Source organism: Notolabrus celidotus, chromosome 8 (assembly GCF_009762535.1).
Source record: "Notolabrus celidotus isolate fNotCel1 chromosome 8, fNotCel1.pri, whole genome shotgun sequence".
Taxonomy (NCBI): domain Eukaryota; kingdom Metazoa; phylum Chordata; class Actinopteri; order Labriformes; family Labridae; genus Notolabrus; species Notolabrus celidotus.
This window is the reverse complement of record NC_048279.1, coordinates 27,840,781-27,855,638: the sequence shown is the minus strand read 5'-3', so window position 1 is coordinate 27,855,638 and position 14,858 is coordinate 27,840,781. Positions and strand designations below refer to the sequence as shown.

The window sequence follows — 14,858 nt, the reverse complement described above, 5'->3', positions numbered from 1 at the left end:
GCGTATTATACACACAGAGATATACAAAACAGACAGAGAGGCATACAGCCAAGATAAATGGTAGCAAGTTGGTAATTGTAGAGATCCAGAATTATATCCTGAGACTTGACTGCAATGGGACCTCCTAAGCCACATTAGCAAAGTAGCGATCTTAAGACAGGGGCTCTCAACATTTTGAAACTTAAGGCTCGCTAGTAGTTCTTGAAAAATATTTGAGCTCAACTTCCTCAATTAAATAAAAATATATATAAAGCAACCAAACATACATTTTCTCAGGTATCATCCATTCATTCCAAAATGATCTATTCAAGGTCAAAATTTCTTCCACAGTGGCAATTATTTCTGTAAATCATTCGGCACATTTGGATTCAAAAATACAAAGCTTACCACAAACCCTCACACTCCATATTTGGGCAAATTCTTCCTCTATCAGTTTCCCTAAGAAGTTGCAAATCACAAGCAAATTCAACAAATTGCCACAACTTTTCCACAAATGCAACCAATCACTCCACTAAACCCCCATGTGTGATGACAAGTACATCACCAGCTGTGCAGTTCTAACACGGCTGGGTTGTTGTAGTCTCTTTTATGAGCTACACAATCCAGGTACAAACTAGAGTGTGCTTATGGCGAATCAAGTCCACTACTATAAATCCAACACTCAATGCCCTTCTATGATTGTCAATCCATTTTCAAAACTGTTAGTCTCCTATGGTCATATCCAGGTGCCTTGTGTTGAGTGTGCTGACTAGTCACACGCTGTGTTCCAAACTTTCCAACAACTCTTTATTATAAATGTATGTCAGCTCTGATTTCTGAGTGTTTGGTTTGTACAGAGGGATAGTAATATCTCTGACTCTTATCAATAGTTTTATATGAGTGAAACTCCTGCGCCTGGGCTGCAACAATTAATCAACACTGAGCAACAAATCCCTAAAGGACTGCTCTTGAAGCTAGAAATAGTATTCTGTAGCAACATAACCTGAACCTTAACCTGATGAAAAAGTGTGGGTTGCCTCACAGGTATGAAGCATTCCACGTCGTACACGTTTTTTGTGTCTTTTTTATGACTGAGTAATCGATGTCAGCTACTTGGTGAAGAAAAGACCTGGATGACCAGAAATTTCTTACTGCTAAACTCAGGAAAAACTGAAATGATTGTTATCGGCCCCAAACACCTCAGAGAGACTTTTTCTAACAATATAAGTACCTTAGACGGCATTAGTCTGGCATCCAGCACCTCTGCTAGGAATCTAGGAGTCCTATTTGATCAAGATTTATCCTTCAATTCCCAAATTCAGCAAATCTCAAGGTCAGCCTATTTTCACTTGCGCAATATTTCTAAAATTAGACACTTCCTATCTCAGAGCGACGCAGAAAAACTAGTCCATGCATTTGTTACCTCCAGGTTAGATTACTGTAACTCCCTCTTATCAGGCTGCCCCAATAAGTCTCTAAAGATTCTTCAGCTAGTTCAAAAACGCTGCAGCTCGAGTATTGACTAAAACTAGGAAGAGGGAGCACATCTCTCCAGTGTTAGCTTCTCTACACTGGCTCCCAATAAAATGTAGAATAGAATTTAAAATCCTTCTTTTAACCTACAAAGCCCTTAAAAATCAGGCACCCTCGTATCTTAAAGAGCTCATAGTGCCCTATTACCCCTCTAGAACTCTACGCTCCCAACATGCAGGCTTGCTAGTTGTACCTAAAATCTCTAAAAGTAGTGTGGGAGGTAGAACCTTCAGTTATCAGGCCCCTCTCCTTTGGAATCATCTACCAGTCAGGGTCCGGGAGGCAGACACCCTCTCCACTTTTAAGAGTAGACTTAAAAATTTCCTTTTTGATAAAGCTTATAGTTAAGCTGGATCAGGCTTGGACCAGCTTTTGTCATGCTGCTATAGGCCTAGACTGCCGGGGGAACTGGCACACTGACACACTGGGATCCTAGCTCACCTTCTTCCCCCCAACCCCTTCATCACTTACTTTAACTCTGCCTGTCCCATTAAAGTTACTAACCATAGACCTTTCTGGAGTCCCTGAGCTCCATTGTCTCGTAGATTCCTCTGAGCTGCCGTAGACGTCCTCCTGCTGTGGACGATCTGGACTCCAGCTGATACGAACGTGCTGGACTCCAGCAGCAACAGCTTCTACGACTCGTCTCATCACTATCACCTCTCTCTCTTACTCCCCTCTATCTGTCTTTCCAGACCCAACTCAGTCGAGGCATGATGGCTGTCTAACATGAGTCTGGTTCTGCCTGAGGTTTCTGCCTGTTAAAAGGAAGTTTTTCCTCACCACTGTAACTAGCTAAATACTGCAATGTGCAATGCTCATGATGGATTAAGGTGGGGTCAGACTGAGTCTTACCCTGTCTTGGTGTTGGGTCTCTGTTCATAATTTGACATAGAGTGGTCTAGACCTCCTATGTTTGTAAAAGCGTCTTGAGATAACGTTTGTTGTGATTTGGCGCTATACAAATAAAGATTGATTGATTGATTGATTGAAAATGAGTTGCACAGTGTATATTTGATGGGACAAAAGTGTTTCCCAGACTTTAAAAGATATCACATTTTAGTGTAATCTGTGATACCTGCAGTGTTTGTTTTTATTTTGTCATTTTTGTCTTAATTTTGCAGCTGCTTTTCTTCATACTCTAACTAGGGACTCTGGATAAAAAAAACAAGGAACTACCACCACTGTAACATCATTAAGAAATATAACTTAATGACCTTTGACAGTTTTCTTTGTTATGCAGATATGTGTCTGATGTATAAACTAATTCATGATCAGGCCCCACCACCACTTAAACAATCTGTGAGACCAGGGCATCAGCAAGAGGAGATTGGTCAGCTAAACTTAGGAAAACTGCATTTGGACAGTCTTCATTTTCAGTCAGAGCAGCAGGAAAGTGGAACTCAATTCCTACCCACATTAGAGACTGTAATGAAACTGAAATTATGGCTCAAGGAAAAACTATCATGTGATCACTGAATTAATCCTCTGAATGCATCAAACTAGAGACAATGAAATGTAATTTTAAATGTGTTGTTATTAGTGATGACTGTTGTTGAGTAGCCTATGTATTGTTTTAAATGCTAGTATGTTTTCATCATTTATATTGTACATTATTTTACATCTTCCTGCCCAGGGACCACAGATGAAAATGGGCTTATACTCAACTGGCTTGACAGTTTTTGTTTTCCATTGCCCCTGTCAAATAAACTAATAAATAAATAAATACATACATAAATAAATAAACTATGTTGTCAAGTTGTTAAGTATGTTTGTTTGATTTGCTTATGTTCATTCCATTTTAATCTAAAATCTTGAAGTTGTGATGCTCTGAGCTCTCAAGCTCACTGTACTGAAGCCTGTTTTTGTACCTACTGGTTTGTGTCTGTTTCTGTTGAATGTCAGAAACACAGATCCCAAATAATCGTGACAGGGCTGATCCAGCCAATGATTACAATAATGGCAACATCATATGTGTTTTTTAATCCTAACGGAAACTAAATCTAGTGCTACAACTGTTTTATCATTAAGCAGATTACCTTACAACTCCTACATTAAGCTGAAGTTCTTCTGGTTTGTTTTTGATCAGAGAAAGGGAAGGAGTTAAATTTAATATTAATGCAATAATCCGGTAAAAAGTACCAGCAGTGAAACCAACACACTTTGAGTAGTGCTGGGGTTTCTAACTGCAAGGCTGCTCTGCTGAACAGATGTACACTTATTCTTGTACAAAACAGATGAGTGTGTTACGCAAAAGGCATCGTTGTCCAACTTTCTATCTGGATTAGTCTTGCACTTTTTACGACCCTCCAATGGAAAGATCTTTTCTAATAGTGAGATGCTGTAATATCCACTGACATAATAATGAAGCAACACCTTGTATATTTATGTTTGCTCTGGATGTGGTTTCATTTTCTCTGAGTTGGTTATGCTCCAGCAAAATGCTGACATTTTCCAATTAAAAAGACGAAGAATTAAACTTTGGAATTAATCTTTTAAAGTCTGGGCTTTATCAATGTATCTATGTTTTCTTCTACAATACTTAGGCATGTTTTTTAATAACACACTAGGATGTTGTTACCACGTCAAGAGGATGCTAAATATTCATTTGATTATTATAATAAACATTCAGCATTACACTCCAAGAGTTTAAAAGGAAGGGAGAGCAAAGGCAAAGTGATTATGGACACAAGTGCAGGTGTGAAATGAAAACAGGTAATTTGATTATGGAGTCTGGTGTTGCTCTGTATAAGTATGAGGTCTATCAGTGTATAAAATAAACTTTATTCTGGAGTCTCTGTTAACAGAATCCCTCTGCAAGTTGAATGTGCATTTGAGATTCAGCGAATTACATTTGAGTTTTCAGCCACAACTGTTAGTAGATACTTGTGTCTGACACCCTCACCAATTATTAAAAAAAGACACTGTCCAAAAAGCTCTTTACTTTTCGTCTTCTTTGGTAGTTTTGGGCAGCGTCTTTTTCCGCTTCACTTGACTGACTTTGACACAGCGCCATCACCACATCTGTGTGATGCCATACGTGCAGTTAGAAATTACAAATTCACCAAGTGCTGTCTCCGGAAAACTCTGCTCTCTGTTAAAAACACCGTCAGTCTCTGACAAGGGCCGGGGCGGTGTGGAAATTAAACTGAGGCGACCACCTCATAGTTTAATATGCAGTAACACCCTGTGTTATGCACTCATCTCATGAGACAGCTTATCACCTCGACAAGAAATATTGTCATGATTCAGTATCGCATGATATTGTAGCACAAGATCTTGTCACACCTTTATTACACACTCTTTAATTTATCTTTATTTATTGCACTTGTGCAGGTGTAGTTGCAATCATTTCGAACACCAGTTTCTAAAAAGCACATACATTAAATTGGACAGATTGTGGATGTAAGTCGTGAGGCTTTTTCAGCTCAAGTTTTTTCTGACATTAAGGCTGTAATATCAAAAACAGCCCAGTTTATGTTGAACAGTGAGGAGCACAGTTATGCTTGTGAAGGTTATTTGTAGGATGTAGTCATGTGCAGATAATTAGGTTCTTAGGCAGGGAGAGACAGGAGTGATTAATTTGGCCTCATATTACACAGATAATGAACTCCCCAAGGGGAAGCTTCAAATGAGTGTTTGTAAAAGCTGCTAGACACAAACCCACACACAGACACTATAACATAACCCCTGGATATCTTTCAGAGAGCCCTGCTAAATACTGACAGTAAGATATATGAAATTAGGACCACATCCTCAAGCAAAATGTGTATCAGAGTAAACACGAAGAAAGTGCATTAACACCTTACTGTGTGCAAACAGCTGCAGTTTAAAGATAATTTCTATATTAAGTGCTACAGTGGCTTTTATTTCTGCATTCATTAACCTCCCCACCTTTAAGGAAGACAAAGCCAGGTGAAGAAACAGAGGAGTCTTCCTCTCAATAACCCCCCTCAGCAGTCAGATTTATGGTTCACAGTTCTCACATCCGTCATCATTATTTCATTAAAAAAGAAACCTGAGAAACAACAGCTGGCAAGGCCATTCACTTAAGAGTATCATTTAGTTACTGCTCACACCTATGAAAACAAAGTGTGGTCCCTATTACTGTTCAAAGACGTCACAGGAAACCAAGGAAAGGAAGAAACGGATTAAGGTGTTACTGTAATCTTATTGAAAAAATACTAACTCTTATCTTACTGTAATCTTCACAATTACAGGAGGAAGAGAGCAGATTCCAAGACTCTGAAGGTTGAGGTAACTTTGACCTTTGTTATAATCATGATCCTAACTTTGCCAAGAGTATCATGAATTCAATTTAACAGTTTGTACAGAGAGTAAATGTCGGTAATCACATCATGGGATGAAGGAGTTAAAAAATACTTTGAATCATTCAGAAGAATACAAAAATTGAGGGAAAGAACATTAAATATACAGTATTTAGTTTATTAGCCCAAGTGGGTCCAAAATATAGCGCTAAGCAGGAAAGTCCTGCATCAAGTATTTTATTTGGGAAAGGAAACAGTCCAAAGGGGAAAAATGCAGTTTACCTTTCAGGGTAAATAAAGACTGTACAGTATTCAACTCACAACTTTTTCCTCCACTTTCCGTTACACTTTTCTCAAATGTCACAATGAATCAAGCCTTTTTGCTTTTTGGCACAAAATACCATCATGATTCATAAAAAAGTCACAAAAGTAATTGGTCAGAAACAACTCTGGAAAACAGTGCCCACTGAAATGAGAAGGTAAATGTACCTATATTGACAGGAGCAGTCTCGAGTGAAGACTAAGAGGGGAAACTTTTTCCTAGATCGTCATGTGTGACAACTGTTGCTGAATCATTAACACCTAAGCACACTCTGGATCTTACTGGACTGTTAATTACACTCCTACTCATATAAATCTTTATCAATACAAAATCAAAGATAATAATTGACATGTGTCAAAAGAGTGTATGTTATATCATTGGGTTTTAGTTATATTAATGTGAGTAACTGTTTGTCTTATAAAGGCTGAGTAATACTGTCATGGCTGAAGTCCATGCCCCAAGGTTTCCTTGATTGCCTTTGCTGCTGTCTGTCTCCCATTATGTCTTTGTAAGTGAGTGCAGGCAATCACCCCCTGACTCTCCTGGAAATCTGCTAAGCATGCACACAGGTGAGGTATTTTCCCCACCCTGGCCTCCTTTCTTGAGTCTGGCAATGCAAACATCTGGCCCATCAGCCTCCGGCCAGTTAGAACCAAACATGCTTGCAACCTCCTTGAGCCTGCAAATATCCACCCCAATAACTTTTTATCTACATCTCAGCCCGCTCCTCAGTCAGTTAGCTTCCAACAACCTTGCATCTAAGACTCAGTTCTGTCTGCTAACCCCAAGCCTCCTGTCAGCTTTCCAGTCTGCAATCATCCAGCATGCACTACAGTCAATAAGTCTTGCCTTTTGATTGTCAAATTCCAGCCCTACACTCCACCCCCAGGCCATGGTGCTCCAGCAATGCTAGTACTGTTGCTTACTTTAGTCCTGCAGACTTGTTGCCATCTTATAGTGATGTCTAGTCATGCCTCCACTCTCTTGCTCGACACTTCTGGCACTAGACTTACTCATAGCCCTAAGCACACCAGTCCCCTGTTTAGCTCATCAATGGTTTACCATGCCATGAATTGCAGGGGTATTGTCAGTGGCCACATTGACCCCCAGACCAGTTACGCCTGTCCAAACATCCTCAAGAGCAATCCCGCCTCCATCTCTGGTCCCTAGAGCGGTCAATCCTACATTTCTGTCCTCAAGTTGCACTTCAAAGCTGTTCCACCTACCTACTACCGGGTCATCTATCTGTCTGTACTTCAGAGTCCTTCCGATTCATTTGACCGCCTGTCTGTCTACATAAAGATTCTATTTCAACCTTTGGCCTACCCCATGACAGTCTGCATGAGGGCTCATGGTCTGCCTCCCAGGCTGTCCACCAGATAAAACCAAACTCTGTTGATCTTGGCCTATTACAAGCTCTTCAAGTTTGAACTTAGAAAAAGTTAACACTAACATCTTTGCACAGTCATGGTGACAATGTAAACATACAAATATTCCACGGGTGTAAGTTATTTGGCATTTTAAGGTATTGAAATTTCAGTTTTGTATGTTGGAATACTACCTCACTAAAGTGCCTTTCATTGACCAGCTATACTTCCTGAGCTTCAACTGAATGTCTCCATGTGAACCCCTGACCTAGCACTTTTGGTGACTTTGACAGGGAATTGCACACCTTTTGACAACATCCATCTACCAGGATGAAGTGTTCTAAGACTTAAATGTCCTCCTTCAACTGGTCCAAATCCTTGACGGCACTGGGCGATTTATTGGGTGATTTGAGTGAGGGATTATTGGTCTCACCTGGATTCACCTGGGCAGTCAGTTTCATGGAAACTGCAGGTGCTCCTGCTAGTTTTTGGACATTATGTGTATGGCAGTGTTCTAAACAATCAAAGGATCCCTGGGCAATAGTTCAGCATTAGCAGTTCTTCAGAGAGAGACAGATAATCCCTGAACAGAGAGGGACACCAGAAGCATGAGGTGAATTTCCTGGCTGACCTGATGAAAGCTAATAAGGTGTGTCAGTATACTTTTGGAGGGTTTAAGTAGGCGTTGTTTGTATTAAAGTCTCCTGTGTCTTTTCTTAAAGAAATGTCTTTCTTTATGAGACTTCTTGAGAGTGTCTGAATGTTCTTGTACTTTTTGTGCAGTGCAACTTACCCTTAACGTAATAACAGAAACAGAAGGTCCATAAATTGTTTTTTTTTGTGCAGACATCTGGTCTAATATCCAACCACATCTTCACTGAAGGTTCCTGAATGTGTTCTTGCATTTTTATTGATCCTGTTCTTTATTCATAAGCACAGTCGTGTCACTGAGTGCATGGAGGTTGGGCGATATCCACTGTTTTGCATGCATGGTGCTTCCTTCCAGTATCATCTGTGTTTGTGTGCAGTTCCTTCAACAGCTTGTCAATCAGACTGATTTGCAGGACTAACTGTCCAGAGTTTCATCGGCACCAGGGGATTAAGGACAATATGTCACCATCCAAGTATTGTTATGCAATACCTCAGTCGTGTGGAAATCTTACAATTTTGCTTTTGGCTTTTGCTTCATTTTCATCCTCCCTTTAGCCCTGACATCACCCTTCAACATGCTGAGGGAGTGCTATGACCTTTATGTCTGTGGAAACCATTCAAAGCTGATTGTAGTTTTTTTTTTTTTTTTGGTTGCTAATCTGTTGGCATCACCGGGAAAATAAGAATTGGTTTTCTCTTTCTCCTACGCTGCAAAATCTATCCAGCTTGACAAGTCATTAGGTGTAGTGTAGCATCTTAAAATCTTATTTCTCCGAAAGTAAGAGTGGGGATTATTGCCAGAGAGGTGAGGTAATGTTTTACTAAAGCAAACTGGCTTGTTTAAGCATTTTTCAAGTGATGTTATCTGTACTTCTCCAAAGCCATATTAGGCCTTTTATAAAGTTATCCATTTTTAGAGAAAAGTGTACTGATCTCACACATTTACACCTTTTTTAAGGAAAACAAGAGTTTAACATGGAGTTTTTTCGCGGGGTGAAAAGTATATGTCTTCAGAGATTTGAGGTTTCTACTTTGTCTTCCGTGATAATTGAATATCCTCCTCTGTTTCTTCATTTCCAAACTATTAGTAACTCATCTGCATCAAAGCCTGACAGCCTGACAGACCTCAGTCCAACTGGTTTCTCTTCCAACAATCACAAAAGTACAGAGCACATATTATTGGCCTGCCTTGTAAGTAAATGTTTAAAAAAAATTCTAATGTAGGGAAAGATCAAGGGAGAATGCTAACACTGCATCTCTAGCTACATCTGAACTGTCTTGTTCTTAACAGTACACAAAATTAATTTCTGTCATCTTTCTCTGGTTAAAATGTTTGAACATAAGCTGTAGTGTAAGCTATCCCAAAATATTAACTTTCTGAGAGAGTGGGCTTCAGAGTTTAGGAGACAAACCATGCATAAATTAAACTTAAAGATATCTATCATTAATAACCTAGATTTGACTGATTTTAGAATTTTAAAAGATTTTGTCAATCAAATGCTACTGTGTTGTTTTATGTTTGAATAATTTCACTCACAATTTCCTCATCAAAATCCCAGAAATGCAAAATATTATCCCTTTTTTCTGCAGCAGCTTGTTCTGATGACGTTTTTTGTTTCTCTTTGTGTTGAAAATCTAACAAACGCTTCCAACATGTTTTTCTTTTTTGTCAAAATACTAAATAAATGAATTACTACATTCATAAAAATGATGTCAAATCTTAGACATACTGATATACTGTATGTTTCAACCTAAAATAAATCATGAGCTGCTGTCGGCATACGGAAATACAGTTTATGTTTCCTTTTTTCTTCAGTGAGCAGAAACCAAACTTGTAAGCTTTAATCATTGGATTGAGGACTTCAAAGGGGGTGGGGGTTCGTCTTCATTATACCTGTTGTGCATGAAGTCAAATGTTTTATATTCCTTCTTGGAATCAAAAACACATGTCATGTGTAATTCATCCACAGTTATATAATACAGTCACCCACAGATTCCCCGGCTCCAGGCTTATTAATGTGGACAGATAAATTGAACGATCTGTTTTGTAATTGATGTTGACTTTCAATCCTCAAACCTCCTGCTGGATAAATATTATCAATTACAAAGTAAGACCTGCGAATACCTGCAGCCTATGATGGTTTTACAATACAGATGCATGACAAGATGACAGCGTAACAGCTTCCCATCCATCTGTAGCATAAGTGGAAAAATAGAGGGATCCAACATTAATCTGCATGTGTGTCCTATACAGAGCAGTGACCTGTTTCCAACATCTTGTCAAAGTAATGCTGCACTTACATATTAGAGATGTGTTATGTAATAACATTTGTGATGTACATTAATTTCACTGACAGACACTATAAAGAAATGCATATTAATGATTGCTGTTTTAAAGATGGTAAATCAGGTGACTTTAAGTCTGATGCTGTTCGATAGAAAGTCTGGAAAATCATTAACCCTTCCAACTCTGGTATAGAAATGGTGTACCAGTGGTTATAAAGGTGTTTCAATTTATTATATTAATTCATCTGAATAATTTTTTTATGTTTGTATTCAAGAATCTTCACTTAGGATAAAAGTTTATGCAACCCAACAACCATATTAATTGGGTGAGTTAGTGAAACTGTCATGAACAAACTGATATGAAAAATCGGACAAATGTTTTCATCAAACTTTGAGAAATATTCTCATCTCTGATACACATGAACAAAACATTAATTCATATTTAAAAGTTATTGTTTTTTAACCTATTGTTTCTGATATGCTTTGTTTCATAGGTTAAATTTATGCCAACTGTCATGATAACAGATTTTCACCTCCCAACATGATTTGCACAACAGCAGTAGCCACAAACACCACAGTACAGGCTAGCTAGCCTTTACCAGAAGAACTGCTACCATCCGCTACTATGAGTCAATTAGTTACAGTATTAACGTGCTTTTTTTTGGTGCAAAATTTAAATTTTTCCGTTTTTTAAAAAGGCAGTTTTAGACAATACTGGTATATTGCAACTGCCTGAACACCAACATATTATTACTCAGCACTCTGACTGTATAAAATAATACTGAATCCCCCCTCCGTTTTTCATTACCTGCACAAATGTGTGGTAACAAGGAGCTTAGGAGGGAGGCATGCTAGTTTTAGGCTGTCTTAATAAACACAAAGGTCGGTTTTACTCCCCACGTCTGCAGATTTGAAGATCTAGTGTATGATTTTGATTTATCATGGATAAGTGCTAGCGCTAGTTAGCATAGCTACATAGCTACAAGTCGTAGCTGTAGCTGTGTAGCAAGACACACGTCTACATACTGACAAATAAAACAACATGAAACACAGAATCTGTGACCAATCCTTCAGAAAAGGTCCCGCTGCCTTTCTGGCAGAGGTCGGTTTTGCTCCCCACGTCTGCAGATTTGAAGATCTAGTGGAGGATTTTTATTTGTCATGGATAAGTGCTAGCGCTCGTTAGCATAGCCACATAGCTACATGTTCATAGCTGTAGCTGTAGCTGTGTACCAAGACACACGTCGACATACTGATAAATAAAACAGCAAGAAACACTAAATCTGTGACCAATCCTTCAGAAAGGTCCTGCTGCAGGCGCCTCTCCGTCAGGATCAGATTCTGGATCAGATTCAGAGGGTTAAAGTAACGCGATCTATGAGAAGCCGTGTTTATTCAGCCAACATGTAAACATTAGATCAACGTGCTGGACAGCCGAGGCACATCCACTTCCTGAGGGGGCGTGGTCAGAGAGAAAACAGAGTGTTCTGAGGAGGACTGAAGAAGAGGGCTTTTCAGGCATGCCAAAATCTGATTTCAAAGTGTTTTTTTGAGCATAAACTTTAAAGACATGTTTTGGGGACCTCTTAGACCAATATATATTGATGAAAAAAGTGTGATATGTCACCTTTAAATTATTATTCAAAGCATTATCTAAACAACCATCACCAATGACATCAACTCAGCTGCTCCTGCTACTTCTTATACTAATAGTTCCTCGAAGAAGTTTTCTTTTTTTTATCACTTTATGCAAGCAACATCTCTCACAGCAGTCTGTTTTCATAAAATAGATAGATCAGAGAAAAGGTTCCATGCAAAACTTTCCAAATGTACAATTATCTTATATCCTTAAACGTAACTTTATTTCATTATTTGACCGTGAAACTATGTTACTCATTTATTCTGTTGCAACATTTAAGTCTTGCTTGTTGAAGAAGCATAATGCTCATTATTTGGGATTACATAATATAATCTAAGCTTGTGTCCATTTAAAAAATGTATGTTCTGAGGCTTGGTAAGTGTAAACTGAGGGGACATTTAAAGCTGCTGTGAGGAACTTTTGATTTATATCAATTTTGGTGCCCCCTTGTGGACAAAGTGATACCTCTTATCTCTCTTTCTGTACATGCAAAAGTAGTGTTTTCAACAAAAACCTCACCCTGCTGTCTTTTAACAGCCAGATTTATCACTCAATGTGATTATATGCCATGAAAACAGCTGAAAAAGGTGTTTTTAAAGCCAAATGTCAATCATGTGGTCTGACACCTACCCTCCTCTGAGTGGTTTAAGGCTTTAAAAATGACAACAGAGAAGGTATCAGTGTTGTTGTTTATGGTAGCGTTTGCTTTTGCAGGTCATAAAGAGGCATCAGTGTTGGTTTCAGTCTGTTTCTCAGCTGGTGAAAAACTCCTCATAGTGCCTTTAAGTACAACCAATGGCCATATCTTTTCTCAGTGTGTAAGTTTGCATCATAAGCCTCTTGACTCCTACATTTATTAGTTTGTTCAAAGCCGTGAAAACATTTTAAAGTGGTAGAACAACATGACAGAGACGCTTACTGAATATGTTAAACATATGGAACAGAAATCCCTGGGAGGAGTTGGAGTGTTTATCCCATTAGCTTTTCTTTTAGCAAAACAAACTTCTTTGCTGTAGTTCTGTTCAGACGCTGATGTTAATAATTAGCCTCAACCCTCAGACCAGCAATAAATCATCACATAAAGGCAGTCAGTCAGTCAGTCAGTCAAGGTCACTGTGTACAGTACATGCAAACCATAATTGTTTTACCACAGCTTGTTCAAAAGAAGTATCAGCACGATCCTTTTATTACATAATCAGAAAAGATGAGGAGAAATACACAAGAATTGGCCGGAGAATCATATAAAGCTATGAAAATGTCATGTTGGTAACTCTTTCTGATTACATGCTGAATGTGGAATTTCTTTGGTCTCTCCAGGAACAGCTTAACGGCTTTTCAGTAAAAATAAAACTCAGTTTGTTGTTGCCAGTAAATAAACGTTTAAACACTGTACCAAAAGGGAAGGGATGAGTGTTGGAAGTGTTCAAATTTTGATAACTGAACAGAGATTGTAAATCGAAACTTTTGAAGAATGGGGGGAATTATTTGTCCGAGGGTCGGTCCTAAACTGTAGTCTGGACTGAAATATTTCAACGTCTATTGGATGGAAAACAAAAAAATTAAGTCCAGGCTTCCAAAGTTTTCAGATGTACTGTTCTCAATAATCCTAAGACCTTTGTAACACCATAAAGGTGTCGTTTTTTAGTTTTTAATCAAATGTTAAAAAGTTTAAATAGACGGCTTAAAAAATGTGTGCTCCTCTGGGATAGCTGCTATGAATATGTTGAACCCAAAATTGTACAACCTTCATTGGGTAGAAAAAATATTAGCTCTAAGCGCTTTATTCCATTTCTGCATTAATACCTTTGGGAGACATTAACCGTAGCACAATGATACATAACCAGCAATAAATCAAATCAAGTACATTCAAATTTTACATTTGCAAAAACTCTGGACTATGTGACGACGATGCTCTCAGTCTAAACAGGCTTGCACCACTACCACAATAGATATGTTGTAGTAACATTTCCAGACACATATTAAGCCTACAGTAGTTTTACTTTTATTTGTGGTTATGCAAGTGTAATAATCCTTATTTATGGGTGTATGGGCTTTGTTTTGACACTAAAGCACAGATGTACTGGTGTGTATCCAGCAGAGGAATTTATGGCCCAAGCCTGTCTCTGTCTGGCAATGTTTTGGTGTAGGAGGAGAGTGCATCTGTCTGGACAGGGTTGTGTTTAACTAACAGGGAAGACGAGATGTTGACCAGGACTAATTGTGCTTCTGATTATGTTGCAACACGGCGACATGCCCGGCAGATAGACCAAGCAGGTGGCATGTGTGAGGTCCTAAAAAGAATACATACAGCCTTATTTCCAATTCAGATCTAGATATTTAAGATAATTGCATCTTTCTGCATCTTGCTACTTCCACTAAGGAACATGGGTTTGATTCCCAGCAGCACAGAGGAAGAACTTCTGGCAAATATTTAATGAAAAATGGAAAAGTATGCAGCCTTGGCTGGGGACAGCCTGTTACATTTGGAGCTGAAATGGACCTAGAGGACAAGGCCTTGTTAAATGTCCGCCTCTCGTCGTGTCCTCCTAGTTTACTCTGTAATATATCTAGTGTTTAATTTGGTTGTTTGCTTGAAGGATGAAACCGTTTCCAGTTTCAGCATTTCTCAATGTACCAAAATTTCATATTAAGATCTTACATTCGTATGAAGAAAAGACAACTCAATAACCTAATGATGGGATGAGTGCACCGAGTTCAACAGTCACCACTGTAGCATCTGTTCAAGCAGGAAAGATGTTCAGTTTTCATGTTGGAAAATCCAACATAAACCATTTGTTAAAATAATCAATGAA

At 38.6% G+C, this 14,858-nt stretch overlaps 1 long non-coding RNA gene across 7 annotated transcripts in view; it reads right to left on the bottom strand.

The window, feature by feature from the left end:
• LOC117817848 overlaps window positions 1–14,858 on the bottom strand; it is a 71,601-nt gene that overhangs the window by 30,865 nt on the left and 25,878 nt on the right. The gene's annotated exons all lie outside the window — the stretch shown is intronic.